Source organism: Molossus molossus, unplaced genomic scaffold, assembly GCF_014108415.1.
Source record: "Molossus molossus isolate mMolMol1 unplaced genomic scaffold, mMolMol1.p scaffold_m16_p_22, whole genome shotgun sequence".
Taxonomy (NCBI): Eukaryota; Metazoa; Chordata; class Mammalia; order Chiroptera; family Molossidae; genus Molossus; species Molossus molossus.
The window spans coordinates 35,640,877-35,656,937 of record NW_023425358.1 but is presented as its reverse complement, the minus strand read 5'-3'; the positions used below and the strand labels follow the sequence as shown (position 1 = coordinate 35,656,937).

The following is a 16,061-nucleotide window of genomic DNA, read 5'->3' as shown; positions in this document are numbered from 1 at the left end:
CGAAAAAAGTTGCAACAACTGTAGCCAACTGCTCCGCGGAGCACCGGCTTTTGCCCTGATTGGCGCTGCAGCCCGCCTCTCCCCAGTGCGCGCGCAGTGATAGGCGAACGCGGGGAAAAACCCGCCCTTGTCTCCGCCTCTCCGGCCGTGGGCGGGGCGAGCGGCCGCTATTTCTACAAACGCTTTCGGGACAGGTCCCAGAGGAGGAGGTGGAAGGAGGGGGGTTTAAATTTTACCGTCTCCCTGCACTGATTGGCTAAGGTGGAAGGACACTCGCGCTTCCATTGGAGGCATCAAACTCCACCCTCTCACGGTGCTGAAGCTCCGCCCTGGAGTTTTAGTCACGTGATTGGGGGGACCCAGCTCGGAGTGGACCCGTCGGGGACTTCCGTTTTTTCTACAACTTGACCGGAACCCGACCTTTGACCTGCGACCTCCTCTCATGACCTGGGAAGCCTAACTCCCATCAGTTTGGCATCTCCCTTACCTTGACTATCTCCAGCAGTTTAATCCATTCATTCCTAGGTTGGAAAGGTTTATTGGAACAGTCTATTCTTACAGAGCCAAAACCCGCTGGTATAGCTCCTACCAACTAACAGGTTCAGTGGGTAAACCTAGAATCTCAGCAATCCTCGCCCAACATACCCACCAATTCACAGATGGGGAGACAGGACCAGAGGGAACAGGTAACTTACTTGCTGCCCATGGTCACCCAGCAGTTGAATTGCAAGGCCTGGATCAATCGTTTGCCTGTCGTTCACTAGATGATTACCTTAACCCCCAGGGAAACAACCCTGCTGTGTTCCCCACTCAGGAGAGCCCCTGTCAGTATGGTTTCAGAGAAGCACAGGTGTCCTGGATTTTCTTTTTCTTTTTTTATCCTCACCCGAGGACATTTTTTGCATTTAATTCTGATAAAGCTGGAGGGAGAGAGGGAGGAAGAGAGAGAGAAACATCGATGTGAGAGAGACACATCGACTGGTTGCCACCCACAGGACCCCAACCAGGGCCAGGGACAGCAACCGAGGTACATGCCCTTAGCTGAACCGAACCCAGGGCTCTCTGGTCCATGGGCTGATGCTCTAACAGCTGAGCCAAACCAGCTAGGGCTATCTTGGATATTCTTTACTTTCATAGAAGGGAAGGTATCGAGTTACAGTTCTTTTCTGGGGACCCCTCCTGGGGATGTAGGCAAATGTCATCATTCACTCATCCATACTCCCTTTGGGATCCAAGAAGGTTTTGAAGACCTCACCAGTACCCAAGGAGCCTACCATTGCACCAGGAAAGAAAGCAAGCAAAATAAAGTGATGTAGCACAGCTGGTGTGGCTCTGTGAATTGAGCGTTGCCCCATGGACTGAGAGGTCCCACTCTGATTCCCAGACAAGGCACATGCCCACATTGTGGACTCAGTCCCTGGTGGGCATCGTGCAGGAGGCAGCCTATCGATGTTTCTATCTCTCCCTTCCTCTCTCTCTAAAAAAAGTAAAATCAATAAAAACATATTTAAAAAAATAAGGTGATGTACATGAAAGCATGGGAAAGTAGTTGGTAACTTGCAGTACGGTATTGGCATACCGTTACAGCTCTTTGGCCCTCAACTTCTCCAAAATGTCAAATGATCTTGGAGTTGAGCAAACATTGATGTAAGAGACACATCGAGTGGTTGCCACCTAAATGACCCCAACTGGGGCCGGGGACAAACTACAACCAACGTACCTGCTCTTAGTGGGAACCGAACCCGAGACTCTTTGGTCCGCAGACCGACACTCTAACGGCTGAGCCAAACTGGCCAGACCTGAGCTCCAGCTTTGCAGGGCCTCTCCCCTAAGTTCTTGCAGGGCCAGCACCAACGTGACGGTGCCCCTTTCTTAAAGACCTAACATCAGGTATCCATGGCTCCTCCTCAGTCTTCCTGTTCTGACAATCTCAACTTGTTCTCTCTGTTCTCCCTTAGAGGTGGGAACCAATTCCTGAGGTTGTTACTAAGTTCCCTCAATATTCCTTTTAGGATATTCAGTCCTCCATCATTTGTTTAATGAACTTCCTATTTTAAATTCTGTTTTCTGCCCTGGCCGTTTTGCTCAGCAGTTAGAATGTCGGCCGGTGGCCCAGAATCCCAGGTTCAGTTCCCAGTAAGAGCACTTACCTCAACTGCAGTTCATCCTAGCCCCTGTTGGGGTCATGTAGGTAGCAACCAGTCGATATGTCTCTCTCATATCTATGTTTCTCTCTCTCTTCGTCCCTCTCTCCCTCCTGCTAAATCTGAAGATAGATGCAAGAATGTCTTCGGGTGAGGATAAAAAAAAATTCTGGTTCCCTACCAGACCGTGACTGACACATAGGCCATAGTAAGGACTTAGGCTTGTTTCCAGGTTTATTGGGAAGCTACTTCATGGTGTTAAGCAAAGGACAGATTGGTGAATCTGAAAGGCCACTGATGACAAATAGTTGCGGTAATGACAATAGTCTGTTTTGAGACTCAACCTTGGAATCACGTGACACGTTTCTGGAATGTCTGTTTAATGATTCCCACTTTCCTGAGGTGGCCACATCCTGTGGGTGAAATTACACCAGTGCTAATGGAAAGAAGAGTTTCCTTAGTCTAGTGTTATCTCTGTGTTCTTATTTGCTGTGGATTTTACTATTCTAGGTTCTTTGTGTTAACGTCAGTTCTTGTGAGCTTCTGCCAAATGGAACATGTGTATCGGACAGTCCACAGCCAGTTGCCACTGTGATCTATTAACTCCACCCCTTCTCCTGTAAATATTATACACACCTGTATATTTCCTATTCTAAGTATGTGTGTATGTATATTAGTATGGATGGATAGATATACACACGTATAAATGTATAAATTCCCCATTATTCTCTAAACACACAAATATATATATGGTGTAATATGCTTGCAACTCAAGCAAGTGAGAGTAAAACAATACTCCCCACCTCGTAGACTTGTTACAGATCAAATGAGAGAATGACTATAAAACATTTGTGGGTATAGCAAGTTGAAATGGTAGCTAGGTAGCAGTGAATAAAATCAAGTTACAAAATAGCATCTAAATGAATTGCTATAATTTGGAGTTAACACATCCTTCCCAATTATTATCTATATGTCCTCAGAAGGAGAACAAAACTTGTCTATTAAATAGCTTTTCTATTTTTTTTTAATCCTCACCCAAGGATATTCCTCTATTTATCCTCAGATAGAGTGGGAGGGAGAGAGAGGGAAACATCAATGTGAGAGAGACACATCCACTGGTTGCCTCCCGCACGACTCCAACCAGGGCCAGGGAGGAAACTGAGGACGAACCACAATCGAGGTATGCGCCCTTGGCCGGAATCTAACCCACGACTCATTGACTCATTGGTTGGTGGGCTGATGCTCTACCACTGACCCAAACCAGCCAGGGTCTTGCCCTGCCCTTTCCCTTCCTTCCCTTCCTTCCTTTTCTGTTCTTTCTTTCTCTCTCTCTTTTTATTTCTTTCTTCCTTTTAAATTCTTACCAGAGGATACTTTTTCATTTATCTTCAGAGAGAATTGGAGGGAGGAAGGGAGAGAGAGAAACATCGACGTGAAAGGGACACATTGAGTGGTTGCCACCCGTAGGATCCAACTAGGGCCGGAGACAAACTGCAACCTGGGTACATGCCCTTAGTGGGAACCGAACCTGGGTCTCTCTGGACCGCAGGCCAACGCTCTAACTGCTGAGTTAAACCGGGCAGGGCTAACCAGTCCTTTCTTTTTTTTTTTAATTTTTAAATGATTTTGGAGAGAGAGGAAGGGAGAGAGAGAGAGACAGAAACATCAATGAGAGAGAATACCAAATGGCTGCCTCCTGAACACCTTCCCACTGGGGATTGGGCCCACAACCTGGGCATGTGCACTGACTGGGAATCGAACCAGTGACCTCATGGTGCATGGGTCGACGCTCAACTACTGAGCCACACTATCCGGGCTAACCAGTCCTTTCTTAAAAGATATTTAGTTTGTATCCCATCCTTTACTTCTATAAACAATGCTGGAAAGAACCTCCTACATAACATTTGTCTGCATATGTGCAGCTGTACAGTAAATGTCCGCTGAAACACCATCGTTTACATTGGTTCAAGGGAAAGAACTCATGCAGATATGGCAGCAAGGATCTTGCTTTCATGCTTAAAGAGCAGCCTGGCCAGTGAGGCTCAGTGGTTGAGTGTCAACCCGTGCACCAAGAGGTTGCCAGTTTCTCAGTCAGGGCACATGGCCAGATTGTGGGCCAAATCCCCAGGTGGGGCATGTGGGAGGCAGCCGGTCTATGTTCTCGTTCATCAATGTTTCTCTCTTTCTCTCCCTCTCCCTTCCACTCTCTTTAAAATCAATAAAGAAAAAAAATAATAATAAAAAAGTACCCCAAAGAGTGTGTGTTTCTAGGTCAGACCTCTGCTTTCAGAATCCAACCCTCATTTAGTCCTTGTGCGCAGCTAGAGCGTGGGGGACACTTTGAAACGTCCCCACCAAGCTCCGAAGACACGGATCTATTAAGTACATGTCTTAGATTTCCTTTTTTTTATCCTCACCCGAGGACACTTTTTCATTCTTTGTTCAGAGAGAGCAGGAGGGAGAGAGAGAGAGAGAAACATCGATGTGAAAGGGGACACATCGAGTGGCTGCCACCCGCACGACCAACCAGGGCCGGGGACAAACTGCAACCGAGGTACATGCCCTTAGCGGGAACCGAACCCGGGTCTCTCCAGACTGCAGGCCGATGCTCTAACCGCTGAGCCAAACCGGCCAGGGCTTAGATTTCCTTTTTTTAAAAAAAGGTTTTTCTTTATTTATTAACTTGAGAGAGAGAGAGAGGAAGTGAGAAGGAGATATAGAAACACCGATGAGAGAGAACATTGACAGGCCACCTCCTGCATGCCCCCCACTGGGGTTTTGGCCCACAACCTGGGAATGTGCCCTGACAGGAACCAAACCGTGACCTCTTGGGGAGTGGATGACGCTCAACCACTGAGCCATACCAGCCGGACGTGTCTTAGATTTCTTTGCTGTATCCTTCCATGTTTTTTTAACCTTTCACAACGTGATATATTTGTAACTGTAGTCTCACACACTAGGTCATAAACTAGTCTAGTGGGTAGCAGTGAACAAGACAGATGAACGACTGGTTCTTATGGAACTATTTTTATTTTTACCTTTATAGGAGTTGTATGTGTGTGTCAGGATTCAATGAAATAATGGAGGTCAAGTTATCAGCAAGGCAGTTAGTTGATATTTTAAAATGAATTTATATGGATACCCATACATAATACACGTGTACGTATGTAAACGCTGTGTTGGAAGATTGATAATCAGTCTTGCTTGATACTCCCTGCCCCATACTTCCTCTTGAAGAGCTCACACTTAACCTCCAAGCTCGTCGACGCCTTGGTTTCCTCCAAGCGCTACTAGCCGAGGGCGGTGCGCCGCCAGCAGGGGGCAGGAATGAACCAGGCGTGCCTATTACCAAAGCAACAGAGTCAAACAGCATTCTCAGAATGACTTTACAAGAGGGCTCCGAAGAAGTAAGTGATCTGTTTGTCCCGTGGTCGGTCTCACAACAGTCGTAGTATAAGGAAGTGAGAGGCGGTAGCGACAGACCTATTCTGCAGCAATCACTAACCCGAGCAATAGTTTGTCGGGTTATCGGGTGCGTGCGTGGAAAGAAGCGGGGTGATGGCGCTCGCCCGCAGGATATGGTGACGCGTGGACCTGCCAAGGGCTCCGAGCTCCCCGGGCTTCACATGGAATAAAGGGCTCTGCAGGAGCACTGCCTACCGAACAGTCCCCAGGGCTGAGCAGGGAGCTGGAGAGCTTTCCGAAGTGACAGAGGGCACCAGGGCACTACTCCGCTGAAGCCGGGCGCCAAAAGGATTTGAAAACAGTTTGGGGCCCCTCCTAGGCCGACTTTGAAAGCAGGTGTGGAACGCATGCGCCCGGCCCACCCGCCGACCGGCTTGTGGCACCGGAACGGACCTTCTTCCCGGCAGGCGGCGGTGTAGACGGGAGGGGAACGGCATTCCCGCGAGGCCTTCGGAGCGTCGGCGGAAGCAGTGGGCACGTGACTGTCCTCAGCGGCCTTCGGCCTCCCCCTCCCCCTCCCCGGAAACCCGGCCCCCTCAGCCCTCGCCCGCCCCGGAGTCGCGGTATTGGGCCGTTTGGGTTTCGGAATTCCCTTGGATCCCGCCACTGGTACCGGGTCGGCGGGGGCCGGCGGAGCCCGTGCTTGGCGGCGAAGGCAGGGGGCGGTCAAGATGGGGGGGCGGAATCATCTTCCTCCACCTAGGAGGGAGGCGGGGCGGAGAGCGGCGCTGGAGAGCGAGGTGGGGGAGGGAGGAAGTCACGTGGGGCGCGCGGCGCGCGCGGCGCCTCCTCCGTCGCCCCGCCCCCTCCCCTCCCGGCGGGGCGGGGGGGCGAGGGGGAGGGGCGTTAAGATGGCGGCGGGGAGGTAGGCAGAGCCAGACGCCGCCGCCGCCGCCTGTGGGTCTTCACGCTCTCGCCGCCCGGGGGAAGCTGTACCGGCGCCGCACCCCGCGGAGGAAGTAAGTCCCGCCCCGGACCCCCTTCAGCGCCGACGCCCGCTCTCGCGGACAGCCGCCCACTCCCGCCGTGCTCGGGGGGCGGTGTGGGGCCGGGCTGGGGGCGCCACCTCAGCCGCGTTTGGGGCCTCCGTCGCCGGCCCTGGGCTGCTCGTCGCGCGGCCCTCGTGGGCACGGTCCCCGCGGCGGCCCCTCCGCGCTCGCTTCCTCCGCCCGTCAGCGCCCGGCCCTGCGGGCGCCGCGCGTGGGGTTGTCGGGCCCCGGGGCCCCGCTGTCCCGGGCCGGAGGCACCCGCTCCGCGCCGGGGGGCCGGGTGTGCGGACGCCGGCTCCCGTGACCCCCCGTTCCACGGCCGCGCTGCGAGGTCCCGGACCCGCAGGAAAGTGAGCTCCGCGAGCCTCCAGAAGTCCTCCTGCCGGAGGGTCGCGCGGGTTTAGGGCGAGTGCGGGAGACGGGGTGTCCCCGAGCTGCACCCCGCAGCCGCGGCTGCTGCCTGCCTCGCTCTCGGGGCTGCGGGGACGGCGCGAGGGCACGTGGGGACCACCCTCGCCTCCCCGGGTCCTGCGGTGGATTCTGCGTCCCTCCCGCGCGCCCGCCCAGACCCTGCGCATCAGCTGGCGGGGAAGCGGTTGGGGAATTTGCCTACTTTGAGAGTGTTTGTCGGAACTGGACCCCGAAGTTCCCCGAGCCGGCGCGTGCGGGTGGTTTCCCGGGGGCGTGTGGGGCCGGAGCCGCGCGGAGATGGGGATGTTCCTGCGCTGGCGATTGTTTCTTTGCTGACCCTGGCGTCCAGCTCCTCCCCTTCCCACCCGGCTTTGTGCTGCTGTTTGTTAGTGTTTGCGGACCGCTAACTTGATCCTCACACAGAGAAGCTCTTTCTGTGCGTGCTCCTCGGACTGTGGGAGGCTTTTGTTTTGGGGAACCGCTGGGGGGGGTGAGAAACGTGGGGAAAGAACGGGCGAGGAAACGAGAGTCGAGCAGAGCAACGTTTTTTAATCCATTGAATTGCGCAGCCAATTGTAACCGCACCCGGAAGTTTGTATTGAACACGTGTTGATGAGGGGAGATTGAAAACTGGGTCCCCTTTGACCTGGAAAGTTGGTCATGGCAGTTTGTGTCGAGTTGAATGTTTCGTGTGCCCTCGACAACCAGAACTAGAGGCGGAATGGGGCTTCTGACGCCCGGCCAGGGCGGCGGGACACTGTCAGAGCCCGGGTGGCACTGGCGCAGACGGCTGAACGCTCGCGAACGCTCCGACCTGCGACCGTGCGGAGCGATTCCATTTCCCCCGGCTACTTACGACAGTCGGCGCTGGTGGCTTGCAAGCTGCGGGGAAACCATCGTTGCCCAAAAGACAGTTCAGAACTTCTAGGATAAAATGCAGCATTTGCTACTAGCGCCTGGAGTGGGACATTCCTTTTGCCAGCAGAGGAGCATTTTATTTTGATGCTAAAAGAGGTTTCCGAATTTGACCTTACCAGAGAAGACATCTTTTTCTCGCGTTTCTGCTTTTTATCTCCCTGTTTAACTTTATGCCACTTAATTGTCTTCAGAATTAAGTCATCCATTCATTTAATGCTGTTATGTCATAGAGTTTTACATGTAAGGGCTTTGCTAAAATTACTGCTTGAAAACAGGCGGGCAGTTTGGACCCTGGCCAAGTAGTTCAGTTGGTTAGAGTGGCATCCTGGTATGCTAGGTCCCGGGTTCAGTCTGGGATCAAGGCACATACAAGAATGACACAATGCATAAGTGAATGGAACAGTGAATCGATGAGTCTCTGTTGTTCTCTCTCATCAATAAACATCAAAAAAGAAACAGGCAGGATGGAGTTTCTTTAATGCTTTTAAGTATTTATTTATTTATCCATTTATTTACTTATTTTAGATTGAAAGCAAGGGAGAGATAGAGAAACATCTAAGAGAAACATCTATGTGAGAGAGAAATCAGCTGCCTCCTCCCTGCATGGCCCCCTACTGGGATGAGCGGACAACTCAGGCTTGTGCCCTGACCAGAATGGAACCTGGACCTGTCTATAGGACAATGCTCAATCCACTGAGCCACACTAGCTGGGCTAAAGTTTATTAAGTTTTACAAAATTTATTGATTTCAGAGAGAATGAAAAAGAAACATCGATTTTTTTCTTGTGCTTATTTATGCATTCTTTGGTTGCTGTATGTGCCCTGCCACGGGGTTGAACCCATAACTTTGGCTGATCCTTTAACCAACTGAACTTACCAGCTAGGGCTTTAGGTGCTTTTTAAAAATGATTCACCTCAAAGACTTCAGTTACAGATACATTTTGGCCTTTCTCAGTCTCCGAGTTCACCTTTGATTTCAGACCTGCCACCCATGAAGGACATGAACACTCAGATCCGAGCAATAAGACTTTTCATGAGCCTCTGTGGTTTCTCACGCTTTGGCTGCTTCAGGTAAAGATACTTTCTGAGAGGAATTGCTTTCACATTAATAACCAAAATGGTGTAATCCTAAGGTTTTTGCAGTGTTCTTTGTTTTTGCAATGGAGTTGACAGAAGCCCTTTGATGTGGATGATTTGACTAAGTATTAAGGACCACCTTGGGACAGCACTGAAATTTTCTGTAGATGGAAAACAAAGGATCTTTCTTTCTTTCTTTCTTTCTTTCTTTCTTTCTTTCTTTCTTTCTTTCTTTCTTAATCCTCACCCGAGGACTTTTTTCCATTTTTTGTTCAGATAGAGAGGGAGGAAGGGAAGGAGGAAGGGAGAGAGAGAGAGAGAAACATCGATGTGAAAGGTACACATCGAGTGACTGCCACCTGCATGGCTCAACCAGGGCTGGGGACAAACTGCAACTGAGATAGGTGCCCTTAGCGGGAACCGAACTAGGGTCTCTCTGGACTGCAAGCCGATGCTCTAACTGCTGAGCCAAACCAGCCAGGGCAAAACATAGGATCTTGAAGAGCAGAAGCTAGTTTATGAATAAGTTAGGGTATAAAATCCATCAAATTTAACTTGCTCATTTCTTTTTTTGGAGTCAGTATATATAGCACAGAGCATTGACGGCCCCCCCAACCCTTTTTACTGCATACCCCAGTAAGAAACATGTTTTATTTTGTGACTAGTACATACACACACATAGACCTGAAAACTTTTTTATAAAATAACGTTTTCTTTCTTTACATGCTGTGCGCTAATTTTCTGTTCTGTGCTGAAATGTGTAAAAATACTGCTCATGTATTGGACAGCCCACTGTGTTGTGGTCAGCAGTTTGAAAAAATATTGGTATAAAGTTAAGAGGACAGAATTTTGGAGGTATGTGATTTCAGACCTCCTGGGTTTTAAATTTTGCTCCACACTGGCATTGTTGTTACCTTGTTACAGTTCCTCTGGGCCTCAGTTTTTCATTTGTGACAGCCGGGTAGTGGGTAAAGTAGCATTTACTCATGGCTATCTTGAAGTTTAAAGGAGAAAAAATCCAACTGTATACTAAATCTCAAGAAAGGTAGCCATGTACCTTTGATGGTGGTAATCAAGTAAGTTGTTTCATTTTCCCTACTTGAGTGTTTCTTATATTTCTTTTGTGAAGCATTTTTGACACTTTGTTTTTCTTTTTTTAATCCTCACCTGAAAATATTTTTCCATTTTAATTTTATCAGACAGTGTGGGAAGGGGGGAGAGAGAGAGACACATCGATTGGTTGCCACCCGCTGGACCCCCCCCCCCCAGGCCAGGGACTGAATCCCAACTGAGGTATGTGCCCTTTACTGGCTAGGAACCAGGGACCCTTTGGTCTGGGGGCTGACTCTTAACTGCTGAGCCAAACCAGTCAGGGCTCTTTCGTTTTTCTTTATTGATTTTAGAGAGAAAGGGAGAGGGAGAGAGAGTTAGAAACATCAATGAAAGGGAACATCGATTGGCCGCCTCCTGCATGCCCCCCACTAGGGATCGGGCCTACAACCTGGGCCTGTACTCTGATCAGGAATCGAACCAGCGACGTCTTGGTACATGGGTCAATGCTCGACCACTGAGCCACACTGGCCTGGTGGCTATTTATTTTTTTAGAGATAGAGATTGGGGGGGGGGGACAGGAAGGGAAGAGAGAATAAAAGATCGATTTGCATACATTGGCATGTTGGCATGACCCTCTAACCCTCTAACCCACTAAACATCCAGGCCAGGGCTTCAAACTTTGTTTATAATCCACAGATTCTTTTGTGAATCCTTTCTTCCTATTGCTTTTGCAATTAGAATTAGGGAGGGGCACTTTAACTGAGCCATTGCTTCCTTGAGAATTAGGTGTTTAAAAAATACACATGAGTGCTCGCTTCGGCAGCACATATACTAAAATTGGAACGATACAGAGAAGATTAGCATGGCCCCTGCGCAAGGATGACACGCAAAGTCCATATTTTTAAAGCTGTGGTACATATACACAATGGAGTACTATGCAGCTGTAAGAAAGAAAGATCTCTTATCCTTTGCGACTACATGGAGGGACCGGGAAAGTATCATCCTCAGTAAAACAAGCCAAAGAGAGAAAGGTAAGTATCATATGATCTCACTTATTTGTGGAATATAATGAACATAACAGTCTGAGGAATGGGGTAGTCCCAGAGACGTGGAAGTGGGGTACAGACTGACAGTCCCCAGAAAAGAGGGGGTGGTGGGGGAGAGATAAACTACAGAACTTATATGCATGTATGCATGAACAAGGGACATGAACAACAAAGCTGGGGACAGGGCAGGGAGGGAGGGGAAGGGGGAATCAGTGGGGGAAAAAGAAACATCTGTAACAAAAATTAATTTAGAAAAAAAGATAGACATGATATTATTATAGGAAATGGAAGAAGGACAAAGGTCCACAAAGAGAAATACTTGGCAAAGATATGTATGGGAATGTACAAAGCAGAATTCAATAATAACATATGGGCTATTTGGATTGGCATGATGGGTTTATAAAGGAAGCAGTGAAAATGTCTGGGGGAAAAAAAATACAAATGAGCCCTGGCCGGTTTGGCTCAGAGGTTAGAGCGTTGGCCTGCGGTCCAGAGAGACCCAGGTTTGGTTCCCACTAAGGGCACGTACCTCGGTTGCAATTTGTCCCCGGCCCTGGTTGGGTCATGCGGGTGGCAGCCACTCGATGTGTCCCTTTCACATTGATGTTTCTCTCTCTTCCTCCCACTCTATCTGTACAAAAAAATGGAAAAATGTCCTCGGGTGAGGATAAAAAAAAATACAGATGAGCCTGGCTGGTGTTGCTCAGTGGTTGAGTGTCCCCATGCACCCAGATGTTGCCAGTTTCCTAGTCAGGGCACATGCCCAGCTTGTGGGCCTGATCCCCTGTGAGGGGCATGCAGGAGGCGACCAATTGATGTTCTCATTCATTGATGTTTCTATTTCTCTCTGCCTCTCCCTTCCTCTCTCTCTAAAATCAAGAAATAAAAACAATTTAAAAAGTTAAAAATACTGCAGTGGCCTGGCAGGTGTGACTCAGTGGATTGAATATTGTCCCTTACACCGAAGGGTCGCCATTTTGATTCCAGGGTCAGGGCACATGCTTCCCAGGCTGGGACTCAATCCCCAGTAGGGGGTGTGCAGGAGGCAGCCAATTTATGTTTCTCTCTCACGTGGATGTTTCTCTCTTCCTCTTTCTCTAAAAAATCACTAAAAACATTTAAAAAAATATAAGTGAGCCCAGTCACTGTAGCTCAGTGAATTGAGCGTCAGCTCATGGACTGAGAAGTCTGGGCTCAATTCCCCATCAGGGCACATGCCTGGGGTTGCTACTGAATCCCCAATAGGGGGCGATCTGGAGATAACCGATTGATGTCTCTTACATCAATGTTTCTTTCCCTCACCTTCTCTCTAAAAAATCACTAAAAATATTTTAAAATACATTACATATATTTCTATATATATGCATGCATATGTATATGTATATTTATACATGAGTTCTGGCCGGTTTGGTTCAGTGGCTAGAGCATCAGTCTGAGGACAGAACGGTCTCGGGTTTGATTCCCCGTCAAGGGTATGTACCTGGGTTAGAAGTTTGATCCCCGTACCCTGTCCAGGTTGTGAGGGAGGCAACCAATCAATGTCTCTAACATTATTCTCTCTCTCTCTCTCTCTCTCTCTCTCTCTCTCTCCCTCTCTCTCTCCTTCCCACTCTCTCTAAAAAAAATCAATTGAAAAATACCCTTGGATGAGGATTTACAACAAGAAGAACAAAAAAGTAGACTTTTTTGTCTACAAAAAAGTAGACGGGCTGGAATGGGGGAGGAATAAGGTGTGACCACTACTACTGGGTTTCTTCTGGGGTGACAAAAAGTAAACATCAGAATCCCTCCAGACCATTCTCACTGTCTCACCTGCCTTCTTAAGTGAACTTCAAGGACTTAAAGCCAGGACATCCAGCACGACCCTAGGAGTGTGTGGTGCCCGCGAACGTCAGCAGTTACATCCATCAAGAATAAGAGCCTGGGGCTTGGGGTCTCCTCCAAAGTCCATCTGGCCCAAAATTCTAATCGTTGCCATTCACTAAAACTATGAGTGAAACAAGCTTGCTTGTGCACCTTGTCAACATAGAGGACCATTTACATCCTGCCCCATTGCAGAAAGGATGTGAGGCAGGCTGACCACATTTAGAGAGAGCCCCTCCCCCAGCCACTACATGGTAGGGGCTACCTAAGAGCTGCTTATACAGGGAGGAGCAGGATGCAACACTGGAAGTCCAGCAGAGGAAGGGCTGCTAGAGGGAGCATTTCACACAGCCCTCTGGCTTCCATGCTTTAACTGATCCTCAGAGTAGCCCACTTCTCTTACGTTACAGATGGGAGAACTGAGACTCAGAAAAGAGGAGCAACTTGCCCAAGCTTCCTCCATGTAGGTGACAGAGTGAGGGTTAGAATCTAGGTTGTTTGCCCTGGCCAGTTTGGCTCAGCAGTTAGAGCGTCGCCCCGCAAACCAGAGAGTCCCGGGTTCGGTTCCCGCTAAGGGCATGTACCTCGGTTGCAGTTTGTCCCAGGCCCCGGTTGCCGGGGTCGTGTGGGTGGCAGCCAGTTGATGTGTCTCTTTCACATTGATGTGTGTGTGTGTCTCTCTCTCTCCTTCTCTCTCTCGTTCTCCCCCTCTACCTGAAGATAAATGCTAAACTGTCCTCTGGTGAGGATAAAAAAAAAGAATCTAGGTAGTTTGAAGACTAACAAAACAGAATGGCCCTGTGCACTGGGGCAACCTAGCCTGGGCTGGCTCCTGCCCCCGATTCCAGTCTTCCTGCCCCTCAGCTCTGGCCCCAGAGGCTGGACTAACCCATCACTTAGGGCACGTTCTGTTAATGAATACAAGGCTTCCTTGTATGGAGCTGCTGGTGGCCAGAGTTCTGCTTCTCTTAGGTAACTTTTATTAGAAGGGGGCTCGGTGAGTGAGGAAGAGCTCACGCTCCCCAGTGTCGCGTGGAGAGGGACGATTTGGGTTACGGCAGGACCTCCACGAGGTTTCCGCTTGTTTTGCAGGGCCAGACCAAATTTTCAATAAGCGTGTACTTTTCTTGTTCAATATTTTAACTCATTGGAGTGTATGCTGCCTCAGAGAGTAGCTCTGAACACTTGAGTGGAAAGAAACTTTAGAAATGAGGTCAAGGCCAGCTCATAAAAGGGAAGGAAGTCTGGTCCTGGCGTTCACACAACAGTCAGGACTGCGAGCACCTGGTCTGTACAAACCAGATTCACAATTTCTGCGTTTCTGGCATCGGTGAGCCCCTTTAAGTGCAAACCGGGTGCATTATTTTTGCAATTTGGCAAGACAGTCAGCTTGAAGGGCATATGCCAACTACGTAAAAGCAGGAGAACCGGTCAGACCAACAGGGCAGACGCCCTGGGATGGACTGCTCTTTCCCGAACCTGTTACTTAGCAGAAGATAGAACACGGTTCCTTCAGAGCTGGGGTGTGAAAAGGCTGGATAAACCTTCATACAGGTGTATAATTATGGAGGAGAGAGGCTTGTGCAGCCCGACCAGCTGTGGTCAGAGCAGGGCCAGTGCAGAGGCTTACCTTCCCGTTTCCTGTAGATCCCAGCTAATGGCTTCCCCTGGCATTTGACTTCGTGGTGTGTGACTGAGTTCTCTTCCTGAAGGGGGGAACGGATTCCAGAGCATTTGTTCGGGCTCATGTAGGTATAGATCTTTGACTGCCCGGTAAACACGTTCTCCTAGAACGACAAATGTACATTCTGAGAGGCTTTAAGAAGCAGAGCCCATGGCATTTAGCAGAGAGGGGACAAGTAGGATACAAAAGACAAAGAACCCAACATCATCGGCTCTCCAGGCAGCACTGCCAGGGACACCAGCCCAGGTAGAGCAGTGCAAGGTTTCGAATCTCCCAGGTCCAAGTGGGATGTTTCCTGAACACGCGTGGTCTCCAGTTCTGATCACTAAGGGGACATTGGGCAGCGGGAGAACTAGCTGCACACAAAGATCTATATAAGAAGGAGACAACCTACCAATAGCAGGGAGGTCGGAATGACCTGGAGCAAACAAAGGTGGACTTTGAAGGGCTGGCCTGTGGGTAGGGGCTAACTCCAGGGCAGGAGCTGCAGGGACTCTAGCACAGAAACAGGCCTCAGGGAACCTGATTAACCACTGCTTGGTCCTGAGGTCAGCTGGTAGGACTTGTCACTACTGCCAGAGCCTACTGTGTGCCCAGGCCTGGCCCCTCTCAAATGAATGCAGCCCAGCGGCCTCCCAGGACCTCAGACTGGACTGCGGTAGGGAGACTTCTCTAGGGTAGTGGTTGTTTCTCAAATCTTCCTAATGCCATGACCCTTTAATACAGTTCCTCATGTTGTGGTGACACTCAACCATAAAATTATGTTCGTTGCTACTTCATAACTAATTTTGCTACTGTTATGTCTTAGGTGACCCCTGTGAAAGGGTCGTTCGACCCCCCCAAAGGGGTCGTGACCCACAGGCTGAGAACCGCTGCTCCAGGATAACTGGGTGGGTGGGGAGTGGAGAGCTTATGAAAGCAGGGACGAGAGCAGGCAAATTTAGGGCAGTCACTCTGTTACAGATGGCATCTTGGCATTAACCAGAGGGTGGGCAGACTGGTAGGGCATTCAGGCCACTGCTGGTGTGTCTGGGGGTGGGGCCTCTCCAGTGAGTAAACACAGACAGGAGGAGGGCTTCCAGAAACACCGCTGGGCCTTTCTGCCTGGTGAGCCATTAAACAGCAAGTCAGGGAGACCTGTGATGCTCTGAGGGACCCAGGCAGGCCCCACACACCCTGGGATGGCAGCCACCTTCGTGGTAGCTGGACTTGGGCGTGGAAATGCCAATAAGGACACAAACTTTTCCGAGGTCAAATACTGCCAGGGTCTTGGGGGAGCAAGTGTGGATGTACCTCCCAGGCAGGCAACAGAAAAGGAAGCTGCCCATCTGCGGGTCCCATCCCATCTGCGTTTCCCATCGTGTCTGCATCCTGCCCCACATGTTCGACTTAAGGTGCCCGTGGGAGTGCCC

At 49.9% G+C, this 16,061-nt stretch overlaps 1 pseudogene; it reads left to right on the top strand.

The window, feature by feature from the left end:
* The first annotated feature begins 10,863 nt into the window (after positions 1–10,863).
* Positions 10,864–10,959, top strand: LOC118640448 (annotated as a pseudogene).
* The last annotated feature ends 5,102 nt before the right edge of the window (positions 10,960–16,061 follow it).